The sequence below is a fragment of the Suncus etruscus genome, chromosome 4 (assembly GCF_024139225.1).
Source record: "Suncus etruscus isolate mSunEtr1 chromosome 4, mSunEtr1.pri.cur, whole genome shotgun sequence".
Classification (NCBI taxonomy): domain Eukaryota; kingdom Metazoa; phylum Chordata; class Mammalia; order Eulipotyphla; family Soricidae; genus Suncus; species Suncus etruscus.
The window spans coordinates 92,902,253-92,918,829 of NC_064851.1; the positions used below are offsets into that span (position 1 = coordinate 92,902,253).

At 36.2% G+C, this 16,577-nt stretch overlaps 1 non-coding gene across 1 annotated transcript; it reads left to right on the forward strand.

Annotated features, from left to right (window-relative positions):
- Positions 1–2,474: 2,474 nt before the first annotated feature.
- Positions 2,475–2,581, forward strand: LOC126008517 (U6 spliceosomal RNA). The gene has a single exon (XR_007495844.1). It is a non-coding gene; the product is annotated as a U6 spliceosomal RNA (small nuclear RNA).
- The last annotated feature ends 13,996 nt before the right edge of the window (positions 2,582–16,577 follow it).

Genomic DNA, 16,577 nt, shown 5'->3' on the forward strand with positions numbered 1-16,577 from the left:
AGTCCAGAGTCCTATGCTTATTTGTAATGAGAGAATGAAAGCATTGGTTACTATTTAATCATACTGAGACAGCAATAATTCATATAGCATTAAAAAAGAACTCTCTTCAAGTGCATTCTTATTTGACTCTGAACTTTGCACAGAGGTATTTGGCACTAAGCCCCCCTCTCTCTCAAAGTCACATTGCCACTCAGTGAAATAAAAAAACTAGATTATTATACATGACATCCTGCTAGGCAACATATTTTTGCATAGTTATCATAGAGATCATACTTCAGATGGCTGTCATGTGGCTCTAGGCCAATAACAAAGTGACTCATAAGAGCTGGATAAATCAGCTAAGTTTTTGGATCTCATATTGCTATTATGAAATGAAATTAATCTAGATATCTAATAAAATATCTACTATGTGCTAAATGCTTTTCGAGCCTTTTCTGTTTAAAACAATCTCAGGTGTGAAATGAACTGTAGCATTGAAATTATGTGTAAAATTATTAAACTATAAAGAATTTTGTAAAGTTTCTTGGGGCCAGAGCAATAGTGTAAGAGGTAGACTATTTCAGGTAACTAACTTGGGCTCAACCTCTGGCATCCCATTTGGTCTCCCAAGCGCTGCCAGAGCAATTCCTGAATGTAGAGCCAGGAGTAACCCCTGAGCATTGCTGGGGTTACAAACAAAACCACAAATTTTGTAAGTTTTATAACTAGATTTCTGGCTGGCTACCTTGTAATTTAGTTTTTTTGTTTGTTTGTTTCCAAAGGCATTATCAACTCTATGGACCACCAGTTTTATTTAGGTCTATCACATTTTCTTCAGTTTGTAAAACGAAACACTAAATGACTTTTATTTCATATAGTCCTTTTAAGGATTTTCAGATAGAAGGTAGAGTACCTCTCTTTCTGTAACAAAGGTTGTTATTTCTAGTATAAAATATTCATTTCCTCTAAACTCAAGTATTCCCTCCTGTAATTAAACCTTCTACGAAATATCAATTTGGTTTTGTTTGTGCCGTTCTGTGAAAATTAGGACTCAGGGCACCAGGAAAAAAATGTTAACCTAGGGGCCGGGCAGTGGCGCTCGAGGTAAGGTGCCTGCCTTACCTGCGCTAGCCTAGGAGATGGACCGAGGTTCGATCCTCCGGCGTCCCATATGGTCCCCCAAGCCAGGAGCGACTTCTGAGCGCATAGCCAGGAGTAACCCCTGAGCGTCACCGGGTGTGGCCCAAAAACCAAAAAAAAAAAAAAAAATGTTAACCTAAATTATTAAATTTCTATGAGCAATAATCTTTTATTTCTGACTATGAAATCTTGATATGGAATCTTATTTATATCAGCATCCTTAAAACTCAATTAGATCAACTACTTAATTGATAAATATTAATAACTAAATAAAAATGTTTAAAAATGCAAAAATTTTCACAGTATTTGAGAATTAGAACATGTGACCTGACCTTCTACTTTATGCTCTATTACCTCTGGCTGACATTACTGGGATTCATCTAGAATGGAAGATAGAGCATCTCCCTTTGGGCTGGATTGTAGTAGCTTCCATACACAACCTGGGCTATATAAGGGCCAGATAACTGCTCCCAAAGAGTACTGTCACATAGCTAGATGCCACAAGATAGATCTACTCAAAAATTTATATACTGCACACAATTAAGTTTCCTATCATTCAGAAGATGGAAAGAAAAAAAAGAAACGATCTCCAGCCTATTCCCTCATTATCTTCCTGAGTAGTCAGCAAAATACAAGAAAGTATAGGAGTGAAAATGAATAAAAGCTATTATAATCAGAAATAGCAGAAATGTAAATCATGGCAGGTGATATTTTTAAATAACAACCTCAATAGAAGCACAGATTAATAGCAGTTGCACAAAAGTTCGGAATTCCAAGTTAAAAAGAAAACACTAGGAAACAACATAAGATAGAAATGTCTGAAAAGAAATAAATATCACAACTGAGAACTAAAGAATGAGTTATAAAGGAACAATGTAAAAATCATCAAAGACCTTGAAGAACAAGAAGGCAAATTTGATAAAAAAAATAGTTAAAGAAATGATAAATAAAATTTGTGTAGAGTTGAGGAATATAGTCATCGAGATATAAAAGGCCTATCATGTCCCTGTGAAAATATACAACTAAAAAAAAAAACCCCAAGACAAAATATACTCAAAATTACAACACTCAATGATAGAAACATAATATTTAAAGCAGCAAGGTCAAAAAAGAAATTTACAGAGAAAAGCCCATAAAATGCACAGCAGATCTATCAAAAGAGAATCTGCAAGCCAGGAGTGAATGAGGATGAATCAAACAAAAACTCAAGGAAATTAGAACCTCACTAATAATATTCTATCCAGCTATCACTCATACTTGTAGATATGATACAGTACTTCATGGACATGAACAAGCTTAGGTAATTCAGCCTTGAAACCATTTTTTGTAAGTAGTGTTAAAAGTTGTTATATGTAGTGCTCACTTCGGCAGCACATATACTAAAATTGGAACGATACAGAGAAGATTAGTATGGCCCCTGCGCAAGGATGACATGCAAATTCGTGAAGCGTTCCAAAAAAAAAAAAGTTGTTATATGTAGACTTGGAGTGATACAGTACAGTGATAGAGCACTTGTCTTGCATCCTGTTGATTTGAGTTCAATGCCCAGAATGACACATGGTATGCTGAGCTCTGCCAGTAGTAGTTCCTAAATATGGAGCCAGGAGTAACCTTTGAATATCAAAAGGTTAATAAAAATTAAATAATAAAAAGCCAGGAGTAAAACCAGAGCACATAGAGTACTTTCCAAAAACTATCAATCAATTAGTCAGTATACAGCCATGTTTGTATTTGAAATACTCAAAATTTTTACTCAATTGTACCTTCAAACTCATATTTCATGTGGAAACAGATGACATAAAAGAATGAAACTAATTAAGTTTATGGAAGAGAAAACTCTTTATAAGAGAAAGTTAAAAAGAAGACAACCTCATATTAATAAAATGATATTTTAAAGGTCAGAATAAAAATTGATAAAAGTATTCATTAAAATTACTATTTACCAACATATTAGAAAAAGGCTGAATTCTACAAAATCTGAGAAAGTTAAAAATCTCAGAAAACAGAAAGGAATTATATCACCAGAAGATCAGAATCTTGGTAATCATTAAGAGGTGATGTGGCTCCTATAACTGAAAATATGATCCACTGTAGACAGACTTGGAGGCAAACCCAATAAAGTTAAGGAAATAATACTAAAATTGCTTTAAAAACAGAAATATTCATAAATCTGAGGAAATGAAAGTCATAATAATTCTAGTAAAATGCTTCAGGATTAGTAGGTATCCTCAGAGTGATACAGTGCCCTGACAAATGCTCTAGAAAATAGAAATGAAGAGCTGGACCACATTAAAATGGAGCTAGGCAATACAAAAGCAGAGCCAAATATTACTAGTTTAATATAACAGAAAAATATCTTTGGTGGCATTATATAACTTAAAAAAGGACAAATTTTACAGGATGTATGTGACAAATTAATGTTATGGAAGCCCCAGAAATCCTCTCTTCATCCATCAGAATGTATACAAAATGTAGAAAAACAGAATATAAGTACAAAGAGTAAATTAAAAGAATATGAGTATACCAAAGAATAATAAAGAAGGGAAGGAAAATATAAAAGAAACTGATTTTATTGTATAAAATTCTACTTCTCCTGAAACCATAAAATAACAGTAGAGAAAAGTGAAACTAGAGACAAATATGTTACAGCTATATATTAAAAATATGTGGGCAAAAATAATAGTGCTTAAGACCTGTTTAGTTTAAAAATGAGATGCAATGTTTAAAAGAATAAGTTCTGGGGTTCAGATACATGAGAAATATTGATAAAAGGAAAATTATAACTTTAATGAGTAATTATCTTTCTTTTTAATATTTGTTCTTTTATTTTATTTAATAATTTCTATAAGCACCATGGTTACAACATTTAAAGATGGGTTTCAGTCATAAAATGTAGACCCTCCACTCCAGTGTAAATTTGCTGCAACTAATGCCCTCTATTTTCCTCCTCCCTCACTCCCATGCCTGTCTTCAAAACAGGTATTCTACTTCTCTCACTCACTATCATTGCCATGGTAGTTGTTAGTGTAGTTATTTCTCTGTGTTCAACACTCTCTGTAGTTAGCTTCATATCATGGGCTGGTCCTTCTAGTACTCATCTCTATAGTCTCTAGGTATTATTAACAAACTGTCTTATTTTTTTTAAATCCACACATGATAATATTCTGTATATATTTCTCACTTTAACTTATTTCACTCAGCATAACAGTCTTCATGTCCATCCAATTATAGAAAAATTTCATGACTACAATTTTCCTAACAGCTGCATAGTATTCCACTGTGTAGATGTACTGTTGCACCCTAAGCCATTATCTGACTTAGGTCCGGTTTATTTCACAGCAACGAGCTAGTTTGTCTGCCATTTCAGTCTCTGTTTCCAGTGTGTACTTTGCAGAAGGTCAGCAAGCAGTTCAGTAACAGGATTTGGGCTATCCGTTTCTGAGGCAGAACAACAGTTACAGGACAGAAAAACATTGTTAATTCCAAGCCCCTTCCCTCTCTTGCTCTTTTCCTCCTTTTGCCCTAGATAAGCTGTGATCCTGATCATTAAAGTTGGAACTGCTCTGACGGAACCCCCACCACATCTGAGTATTTGTTAGCACTGTGGCAAGACCTCTCCTCCTCTCAATCCTTTGCAGGACTCTCGCCTGTAAAGATAATTTGCCCAGGAGGCTTTGGTCTCTGAGGTTGAGCAACAATTGACCAGCTCGGTCAGCTACTGATACCCCAAGAAGATGCTGAAAATGTTCCACTGTTTCTCTAGACACACAACTATTTTGTTAAGCACCTAGTAGTTTCCAGATTCTGTATATTGTAAGTAGCACTGCAGAGGACATTTTTGTATTGTGCTTTTGTGTTCCTAGGGCATATCCCTAAAAATATTATTGATGGATTGATTTATTTAATGCCTATTTCTTCTCTATTATTAATTATATATAATTATTATATTAATAAAAGTAAATATTAAATTTATTTAATGTTTATTTTTTCTCTATCATTATTTGTGAATAAGAAGGCTGTTGATTTTTGCGTATTAATTTTGTTTTTAAATCTTTGCTATTTAAATCTATTGTTTCTAGAAGATTTTTGGTAGTCTTCCGTGTTTTCTAAATATAGAATCATGTCTTCTGCAAAGAGTGAGTGCTTAGTTTCTTCCTTTCCTTTCTGTATTCCCTGCATATATTTTCTTGCCTAATTGCTTTGGTAAGTACTTCCAGTACTATATTGAATACGGGTGGTAAGAGAGGTCAGCCTTGTCTTGTGCCATATTTTAGAGGAAAGGCTTTCTGTCATTCATTGCCATGGGCTTGTGGTAAATGGCCTTAACTTTATTGAAGAAAGTTTCTTCCTCTCCTATCTTGTTAAAATTTTTAATCATGAATGGGTGTTGGACCTTATCAAATGCTTTCTCTGCATTTATTCATATGATCATATGTTTTTATTTTTCCTTTAGTTGAACTGGTGTATTATGTTGATTGACTTGTATATGTTAAACCATACTTACATATCTGGAATGACACCTACTTGATGATGGTGTATGACCTTTTTAATGAGATGCTAGATCCTATTTGCTAGGATTTTGTTGAGGATCTTTGCATCTTTGTTCATCAGGGATATTGGTCTATAGTCTCAATTTCTGTGGCATTCCTGTCAGCTTTTGGAATCAGGATGATAGTAGCTTTATAAAAACTATTTGAAAGTGTTTGTGTTTCTACAATTTCCTGTTAAGATGCTGAAAAGTATGGTAGTAAGTCCCTTGTAAGGTTTGAAAAAATTTGTCAGTGAATCCATCTGGCCTATGCTTTTGTTTTTAGGTAGATTTTTAATAACCATTTTACTTTCCTCAATAGTGATGGGTATGTTTAGATATGGTGAATCTACTTTGTTCAAACTTGAATGGTTCTAAGAGGCCAAGAATTTACCCTATTTTCCAGATTCTCATTTTTCTTGGCATCATTTCTCAAAGCAGTCTTTAACTACCCTTTGGATTTCTTTAGTGTCTGTATTAACCTCCCCTATCATTTCTAATTCAGTTTAAGTTTCTGTCTTTCTTTGAGTTTTGCTAGTCGTTTATAAATTGTTTTTTTTTAAAGAACCACTCTTGCTTTCATCGATCTTTTGGGTTTATTTTGATTAATGATTCCAGTGAATAATTTAATAATAAAATTAATTATTCAAATTCATTAATTTATACTCTAAGCTTAATTATTACTTTCTGTCTGCCTATTTTTGATTCATTTTGTTGATCACTCTAATTTTATAAAATGTATCATTGAGCTATTTATGTACGTCCTTTCTTCCTACCTGATGAGTTCTTGCAAATCTATACATTTCCACATGTAAAACCTTATCTTTGTACAACAAATTCTGATAACAGTGTCTTTGTTTTAATTTGTTTCTTTTTTCTTTATTTAAACATCTTGATTACAAATATGATTGTGATTAGGTTTCAGTCATGAAAAGAACACCCCCCCTTCACCAGTGCAACATTCCCACCACCAATGTCCCAAATCTCCCTCCATCCCACCCCACCCCCACCTGTACTCCAGACAGGCTTTCCAGTTCCCTCATTCATTCACATGATTATGGTAGTTTTCAATGTAGTTATTTCTATAACTACACTCACCACTCTTTGTGGTGAGCTTTATGAAGTGAGCTGGAATTTCCAGCCCTCCTCTCATTGACTCTAAGGATTGTTGCAAAAACGACTTTTTTCTTAAAATCCATATATGAGTGACACTATTCTGTGTCTCTTGCTCCCTCTGACTTATTTCACTTAGCATGATAGACTCCGTGGACATCCATTTATAGAAAAATTTCATGACTTCATCTCTTCCATTGTGTATATGTACCACAGTTTTTTTAGCCATTTGTCTGTTGAAGGGCGTCTTGGTTGTTTCAAGAGCCTGGCTATTGGGAATAGTGCTGCAAAAAATATAGGTGTGAGGAAGGGGTTTTTGTATTGTATTCTTGTGTTCCTAGGGTTTATCCCTAGGAGTGGAATAGCTAGTTTAATGGAAGCTCAATTTCCAGATTTTGGAGAAATCTCCATATCGCTTTCCATAGAGGTTGGACTAGGTTGCATTCCCACCAGCAGTGAATAAGAGTTCCTTTCTCTCCACATCCCCGCCAGCACTGATTGTTCTCATTCTTTGTGATGTGTGCCAATCTCTGTGAGGTGAGATGGTGTCTCATCATTGTTTTGATTTGCATCTCCCTGATGATCAGTGACGAGGAGCATTTTTTCATGTGCCTTTTCGCCATTTGTATTTCTTTTTTTATCAAAGTGTCTGTTCATTTCTTCTCCCCAATTTTGATGGGATTAGATGTTTTTTTCTTGTAATGTTCGGTCAGTGCCCTGTATATTTTGGATATTAGCCCATTATCTGATGGGAATTGGGTGAATAGTTTCTCCCACAGGGTGGGTGGCTCTTGTATCCTGGGCACTATTTCTTTTGAGGTGCAGAAGCTTTTCAGCTTAATGTATTCCCATCTGTTGATCTCTGCTTCCACTTGTCTGGAAAGTGCAGTTTCCTCCTTGAAGATGCCTTTAGTTTCAATGTCATGGAGTCTTTTACCGACATGTTGTTCTATATACCTTATGGTATCAGGTCTGATATCAAGGTCTTTAATCCATTTGGATTTTAGCTTCGTGCATGATGTTAACTAGGGGTCTATGTTCGCTTTTTTGCAAGTGGCTAACCAGTTCTGCCAGCACCACTTGTTGAAGAGGTTTTCCCTGCTCCACTTAGGATTTCTTGCTTCTTTGTCAAAGATTAGGTGATTGTATGTCTGGGGAACATTGTCTGAGGACTCAAGCCTATTCCACTGAACTGAGGGTCTGTCTTTATTCCAATACCATGCTGTTTTGATAACTATTGCTTTGTAGTACAGTTTAAAGTTGGAAAAGTAATGCCTCCCATACTCCTTTTCCCTAGGAGTGCTTTAGCTATACGAAGGTGTTTATTGTTCCAGATGTACTTCATAAGTGTTTGATCCACTTCTTTGAAGAATGTCATGGGTATCTTTAGAGGGATCACATTAAATCTGTACAATGCTCTGGGGAATGTTGTCATTTTAATGATGTTAATCCTGCCAATCCATGAGCAGGGTATGTGTTTCCATTTCCGTGTGTCCTCTTTTATTTCTTGGAGCAGGGCTTTATAGTTTTCTTTGTATAGGTCCTTCACATCTTTTGTCAAGTTGACTCCAAGATATTTGAGTTTGTGTGGCACTAATGTGAATGGGATTGCCTTCTTGATGTCCATCTCTTCCCTATCATTATTGTTCTATAAAAAGTCCATTGATTTCTGTGTGTTACTTTTGTAGCCTACCACCTGCTATATGAGTTTATTGTTTCTAGAAGCTTTTTGGTAGAGTATTTAGGGTTTTCTAAGTAGAGTATCATGTCACCTGCAAACAGCAAGAGCTTGAATTCTTCCTTTCCTATCTGGATTCCCTTGATACCTTTTTTTTTGCCTGATTGCTATAGCAAGCACTTCCAGTACTATGTTGAATAGGAGTGGTAAGAGCAGACAGCCTTGTCTTGTACCAGAATTTAGAAGAAAGGCTTTTAGTTTTTCTCCATTGGGGATAATATTTGCCATTGACTTGTGGTAGATGACTTTAACTAGATTGAGAAAGGTTCCTTCCATACCCATCTTGCTGAGAGTTTTGATCAAGGATGGGTGTTGGACCTTATCAAATGCTTTCTCTACATCTATTGATATGATGATGTGATTTTTATTTTTCTTGTTGTTGATGTTGTGTATGATGTTGATAGATTTATGGATATTAAACCATCCTTGCATTCCTGGGATGAAGCCAACTTGGCCGTAGTGTATGATCTTCTTATTGATGCATTGGATCCTATTTGCCAGAATTTTGTTGAAGATCTTTGCATCAGCATTCATCAGGGATGTTGGTCTGTAATTTTCCTTTTTGCAGCATCTCTGTCTTGTTTTGGTATCAAGGCAATGTTGGCTTCATAAAAGCTGTTTGGGAGTGTTCCCGTTTGTTCGATTTCATGGAAGAGCCTGGCTAGGATTGGTAGTAGATCCTCTTGAAAGGTTTGAAAGAATTTATTAGTAAATCCATCCGGGCCCGGGCAATTTTTTTTGGGCAGATGTTTGATTACAGTCTTAATTTCCTCAATAGTGATGGGGTGTTTAGATATGCTACATCCTCCTTACTTAAATATGGAAGGTTATAAGTGTTCAAGAATTTTTTCATTTCTTCTAGGTTCTCATGTTTAGTAGCATAAAGTTTCTCAAAGTAGTCTCTGATTACCCTTTGGATCTCTACAATGTCTGTCATGATCTCCCCCTTTTCAGTTCTAATACGGGTTATCAGGTTTCTCACTCTCTCTTTTTTGTGGGTTTTGCCAATGGTCTATCAAACTTGTTTATTTTTTTAAAGAACGAACTTCTGCTTTCATTGATCATGTGGATTTTTTTTGGATTTCCACTTCGTTGATTTCTGCTCTCAGCTTTGTTATCTCCTTCTGTCTCCCTATTTTTGGGTCCTTTTGTTGAGCACTTTCTAATTCTATGAGCTGTGTCATTAAGTTATTCAGGTAGGCCCTTTCTTCCTTCCTGATGTGTGCTTGCAAAGCTATAAATTTTCCTCTCAGGACCGCTCTTGCTGTGTCCCATAGATTCTGGCAGTTTCTGTCTACATTATCATTTGTTTCCAGGAAAGTTTTGATTTCCTCTTTGATTTCATCTTGGACCCACTGGTTGTTCAATAGCAGGCTCTTTAGTTTCTAATTGTTAGTTTTTCTTCTGTGTGCCTTTGTACTTCATATCTAATTTCAGAGCCTTGTGGTCAGCAAAGGTAGCCTGCAATATTTCTATCCTCTTGATTTTATGAAGGTATGTTTTATGTGTTAGCATGTTGTCTATCCTGGAGAATGACCCAGGTACACTGGAGAAGAATGCATATCCAGGTGTTTTGAGTGGAGTGTCCTATATATATATCTACTATTCCTCTTTCTTCCATTACTCTTTTCAGGGCTAGTATGTTTTGATTGGGTTTCAGTCTGGTTGACCTATCAAGTGTTGACAGGGCCGTATTGAGGTCTCCCACAATTATTGTGTTATTATTGATGTCTTCTTTCAGATTTGTCAGTAATTGTATTAGATAATTTGTTGGTCTCTCATTGGGTGCATATACATTTAATAGTCTTATTTCTTCCTGTTGCACATATCCCTTGATTAGTACATAGTGTCCATCTTTGTCCCTTACAACTTTTCTGAGTATAAAGTTGGTGTCATCAGATATTAATATGGCCACCATAGCTTTTTTAAGGGTGTTGTTTGATTGGGTGATTTTCCTCCAGCCTTTGATTTTAAGTCTATGTTTGTTCTGACTATTCATGTGTATTTTTTGTAGGCAGCGGAAGGTTGGATTTATCTTTTTGACCCATTTTTTCAGTCTGTTTCTGTTAGTTGGTGAATTTAGTCCATTGACATTGAGAGAGATGAATGTGATAGGATTTAATGTCATCTTTGTAGATAAGTTTGCTGTGTTTTTTGGTCTCTCTTGTCTTAAAGTAGACCTTTCAGTTTTTCCTTTAAGGCTGGTTTTTCATCTGTGAAGTTTCTGAGCTGTTGTTTATCCATGAAACTATGTATCTTTCCTTCAAACATGAACGTGAGTTGGGCTGGGTGCAGTATTTGCAGTGAGACACCCATTTCATTCAGTCTTGTCACAATATCCCACCACGGTCTTCTGGCCTTGAGAGTTTCTTGCGACATGTCTGCTGTAAGCATCTAAGCAGTGGTCCTCAAACTATGGCCCGTGGGTCACATATTGTATTTGTATCTGTTTTGTTTCTTCATTGCAAAATAAGATATATGCAGTGTGCATAAGAATTCGTTCATAAGTTTTGTTTTTACTATAGTCAGACCCTCCAATGATCTGAGGGACAGTGAACTGGCCCCCTGTTTAAAAAGTTTGAGGACCCCTGAAAGGGATGATCCTTTGAATGTAATTTCCTTTTTTGATCTTGCTGTTTTCAGTATTCTATCTCTATCTGGGGGATTTTTCATGATAACGAGGATGTGTCTTGGGTGTTTTTCTTTGGGTCTCTTTTAGCTGGTATCTGCGGGTATGCAGAATTTGATTGCATGTAGTCTTTAACTCTGGGATTATCTCTTTGATGATGTCTTTGACAATTGATTCTTCCTGGAGATCTCCTACCTGGGCCTCTGGGACTCCAATGATTCTTATGTTGTTTCTGTTGAGTTTATCAAAGACTTCTATTTTCATCTGTTCACATTCCTTGAGTGCTTTTTCCATTGCCTGATAGTTTGTCCTAAGGTTCTTTTCCAATTTCTTCTGCTGTGTTGAGTTTTTCTGCATCTGATCCTCCAGTACGCCCCGATTCTGTCCTCAGCTGCTGTTACCCTGTTGGCGAGGCCATCCTCTGAGGTTTTCAGTTGAGCTACTGTGCTTTTCAGATCTTTTATTTCAGTTTGGAGTTTTCTGATTTTTGTCTTTGTGTTCTGTTCAGATCGATTTATGCTTTCTCAGAGTTCTACAAATATCTTTCATATTTCTTTTCTAAACTCCTTATCCGAGAGGTTAATCAGATGGTTAGAATTTTTTAGGTCATCTGTGCTATTATCTTCATTCTCTGTGCATGGTGTTTGCCTGCGAGGTTTCCCCATTGTCATGCTTGTAGTGTGATTTTTTTTTTTTTGCGTGTTGTGGTGGGGTTTATTGGTTAGAAAGAGTGTGCAGCCACATAGCGGAGTGGCCATGCTCTTCTGGAGCCTTTGGGAGAGCTATTTTTCTGGGCCCTTTTCGGCCCACTCCAAGAGATTCAGGAGACAGGACACTAGAAAAACACACACAGGCAACACTTACAGTTTCTCACAGTCTGGAACCACTGGGTGGGCATAGATATTCCCAGCCTGAAGTCATAAACAGGGGACTTGCCTTTCTGAAGAATACTGCAGATAGCTGGTTTTCATGGCCGGACATAGTTCCTTGGCGTTCTGGGTGAGCCTCTGGGAGAGCTATTTTTCTAGGCCCTTTTCGGCCGACTCCCAAGAGGTTCAGGAGATAGGACAGAGGAAAAACATGCACAGGCAACACTTACAGTTTTTCAACTAATTTGTTTCTAAGATCTTTTGATTTCCTCCTAATTTTATCTCTGACCCACTCTCTTTTTAGTAGTAAGTTGTTTAATTTCCAGGCATTAATTATAATTATAAACAGAGGAAAAAAATTCCTCTGTTTATAATTCACTGTCAATATCAGTACAATATGATCTGAAAAGGTAGTTCATACCATTTCTATCCTCTTTATTATTTTATTATTATTTATAATAATAACTATTATTTATTGAAATAAAGAAATAGAAAATAGTAAAGAAATAGGCATTAAATAAATAAATCCATCAATATTTAGGGATATACCCTAGGAACACAAAAGCACAATACAAAAATGTCCTCTGCAATGCTATTTACAATAGTCAGAATCTGCTTCTGCCCTGGGAGTATCTCTGCAATATGTCCTTAGCTGTAGATAGTATTATTATTATTATTTACTTATTTATTTATTATGCCATCAGGTTGTCTATTCAGGAGAATTACCCATGTTCATTGGAGAAGAATCTGTATTCAGTTTTCAGAGGATGGAGAGCCCTATATAGATCTATAAGCCATTCAATTCCATTTCATCCTTCAAAGCCAGTATATTTAAGTCTTATTGACCTATAAAGGAGTGACAGGGCAATGTTAAAGTCTGATATTATCATTGTATTGCTACTGATGTCTTCCTTAAATGTGTCAACAATTATTTTAAATATTTTACTGGTCCCTCATTTGAGTGTATATGTTTAGGAGTGTGATTTCTTTCTGTTGTACATATACCAAATTATTTGTTAAGAAATGTCTATCGGGGCCGGGCGGTGGCACAAGAGGTAAGGTGCCTGCCTTGCCTGCGCTAGCCTTGGACGGACCACAGTTTGATCCCCCGGCGTCCCATATGGTCCCCCAAGCCAGGAGCAACTTCTGAGCGCATAGCCAGGAGTAACCCCTGAGCATTACCGGGTGTGGCCCAAAAACCAAAAAAAAAAAAAAAAAGAAATGTCTATCACTGTCCCTTATAACCTTTATAAGTCTAAAGTCTGTGTGACCTGATATTAGTATGGCCACTCCACCATTTTTAAAGGAGATGTTTGCTTGAATGTTAGTCCTCCAACCATTGACTTTGAGTCTATTTGTTCTGACTATTCAGATATGTTTCTTGTAGGCAGAAAGATGTTGAATTCAGCTTTTTAATCCATTTTTATACTCTGTCTCATAACTAGTGCATTTAGTCCATGAGTAAATTTACATGGGTTTTAGTGTCCTTTTTCTACAGGAGTTTGGTGTGTCTGTAGGTCTGTCTTGTCTTTTAAGGTTAGTTTTGAGTCTGTAAAGTTTCTGAGCTGTTGTTTATCTATGAAGCTCATTTTCTTTTTCCAAACTTTAATGTAAATCTGGCTGGGTGAAGTACTCTTGTCAAAGCATTAATTTCATTGAGTTTTGTCACTATATCCACCACTGGCTTCAGGCCTTGAGATTTGCCTGTGACAGAACTGCTGTATATCTTAAGGATGTTCCTTTGAATATAATTTTATTATTTAATCTTGATGATTTTAGTATTTTATCCCTATCTGTGGAATTCATCACTGTGACTACAATGTGCCTTGGGGTATTTTACTTTGGATATATTTTAGCTTGTACTCCTTGGGCATGCAGGATTCGATTGCATGCACTCTTTAGCTCTGTCCTGGGAGTATATCTGCAATATTTCCTTGGCTGTAGATTCTTCATGAGGATGTTTTTCTGGGTCTCTGAGACTTCAATGATTTTTACATTGTTTTGTTGTGTTTATCAAAGACTTCTAATTTTTTAATATATATGTATATATATTTTATTTAAACACCTTACTACATACATGATTGTGTTTAGGTTTCAGTCATGTAAAGAACACCACCCATCACCAGTGCAACATTCCCATCACCAATGTCCCAAATCTTCCTCCTCCCCACTCTACCCCCGCCTGTAATCTAGACTGGCTTTCTAGTTCCCTCATACATTCTCATTGTTAGGATAGTTCATAATGTAATTATTTCTCTAAGTAAACTCATTCCTGTTTGTGGTGAGCTTCATGAGGTGAGCTGTAACTTCCAGCCCTCCTCTCTTTTGTGTCTGAAAATTATTATTGCAAGAATGTCTTTCATTTTTCTTAAAACCCATAGATGAGTGACACCATTCTGCATCTTTCTCTCTCTCTCTGACTTATTTCACACAGCATAATAGATTCCATGTACATCCATGTATAGGAAAATTTCATGACTTCATCTCTCCTGACAGCTGCATAATATTCCATTGTGTATATGTACCACCGTTTCTTTAGCCATTCGTCTGTTGAAGGGTATCTTGGTTGTTTCCAGAGTCTTGCTATGGTAAATAGTGCTGCAATAAATATAGGTGTAAGGAAGGGATTTTTGTATCGTATTTTTGTGTTCCTAGGGTATATTCCTAGGAGTGATATAGCTGGATCATATGGGAGCTCGATTTCCAGTTTTTGGAGGAATCTTCATATTGCTTTCCATAAAGGTTCAACTAAACGGCATTCCCATGAGCAGTAGATAAGAGTTCCTTTCTCTCCACAGCCCCGCCAACACTGCTTGTTCTCATTCTTTGTGATGTGTGCCAATCTCTGGGGTGTGAGGTGGTACCTCATAGTTGTTTTGATTTGCATCTCCCTGATGATTAGTGATGTGAAGCATTTTTTTTCATTATTTAGCCTTTTAATAGATTATACTTGCTTTTCAATGTAATAATTTTATCTCCAGAAATGAATACCTAAAATTAATATTTATTTTTTTAAAGCTCAGATTTATAGACAAAAGATTATGAAACCATCATTACCATGACATGTGATTCTAAATATAAATGGTTATACTAATAATCAATTTATTTGTTTTAGATTGATGATGAATAAAATAATTTCAACACTACTAATAATTAGTGCTAATAATCAGCACTAATAATAACTTCCATTTCTCACCTTATATGTATACAATTACTTTTTTTTTTAATTTATTTATTTTTTGATGATAGTGGCTTACATATTGTTGACAATGATATTTTAGGTACATATTTACATAAAATCAGGGGGGATTCCCATCACCAAATTGTCCTCCCTACACCTCCGTTTTTGTCCTACCACCCATATCCTCTTCCCTCACCCCCAGGGTAGCTAGGATGTGTGGTCTCCTCTGTATCTAGCCTACTGCATAGTAGTCTTGCACCTATTTGGTCCTGGTGTCTCCCTTGTTTCCCCCTCTAATTGGTGGGGCAGGATTAGCTAGTTCAAGTTACGTGGTTTTGTTTAAAGGAGAGAAAAGTAATAAACTGGGGTAAAAGTCTAATACGCCGAAAATAAGTGGAATTCTTCCAGAGGCTCTCAACATCGGTTTGAGAAATTAAGGAGAGAAAAAAGGTGAAACATTCCACCAGTACAAAAAGAAGTGTCAAATATCCCGTGAGGACTCCAACAATAAGCACAAGCACCAAAAAAAAATAAATAAATAAAAATAAAAAAAATAAAAAAATATATAAAAAAATAAAAACCCACAAAAACAAACACAAAACAAAACAAGCAAACAAACAAACAAACAAATGTCATGGTCTTGATATAGGAAACATGGCATAGCATACAAAGGAAGAACAGAAAGGAAGAGAAAGAATAAGTATAACTGGGGACAACTTCAATTATCACACCCAAACAGAGAAATTGACCAAAAATAGATAGGTAAATAAAAATAATAATAATAAATGAAAATAAAATAATATATATAAAAAAAATAATGATTTTTGCTTTTTGTTGTTTTTTTTTTCCCTCCTGCCCAGGCACAGTAAATATTGGGGTCATTCGAAAAGGAATTCACTTGGCCTAAGAGATATGGGGTTTCTCCGCCCTTGGAGTGTATTGTCATGGGATCAACTATAGACTCTGTTCAGGATCATTTACTCTCCCGGTGGTGCTTTTGTGGTGTTTGTAAGACCTCTGCTCTGTCCTGGGTGATACTATCAGGCCTCTGTGTCTAGGGATCTCAGTATCTGCACAGATCCTGCGGTGGGAGTTATGATGAAGTCAGTCTTTGTGGTTCTAGAAGTTCTGTTCCATCAGTGTCATTTTAATTCATCTTCTGTGGTTGGTGATCTTGGTCTTTGCACTGAAGCTAGGATGGCACCTAGGACAGTGTCTTTCTTTGTGCTTCCAGAAGCCCCATTCCGTTACAATGGTCTCTGCCAGACCTTTGAAACTGGGGATCATGTTCATTGTGCAGATCGTAGTTCAAACCCTAGGTTAGGGCTTTTTTATTGGTCCCAGGCTGTATACAGTCTGGTCATGGTTCTAGCAGCAGTCATCTGTAACTCGAAATCTTG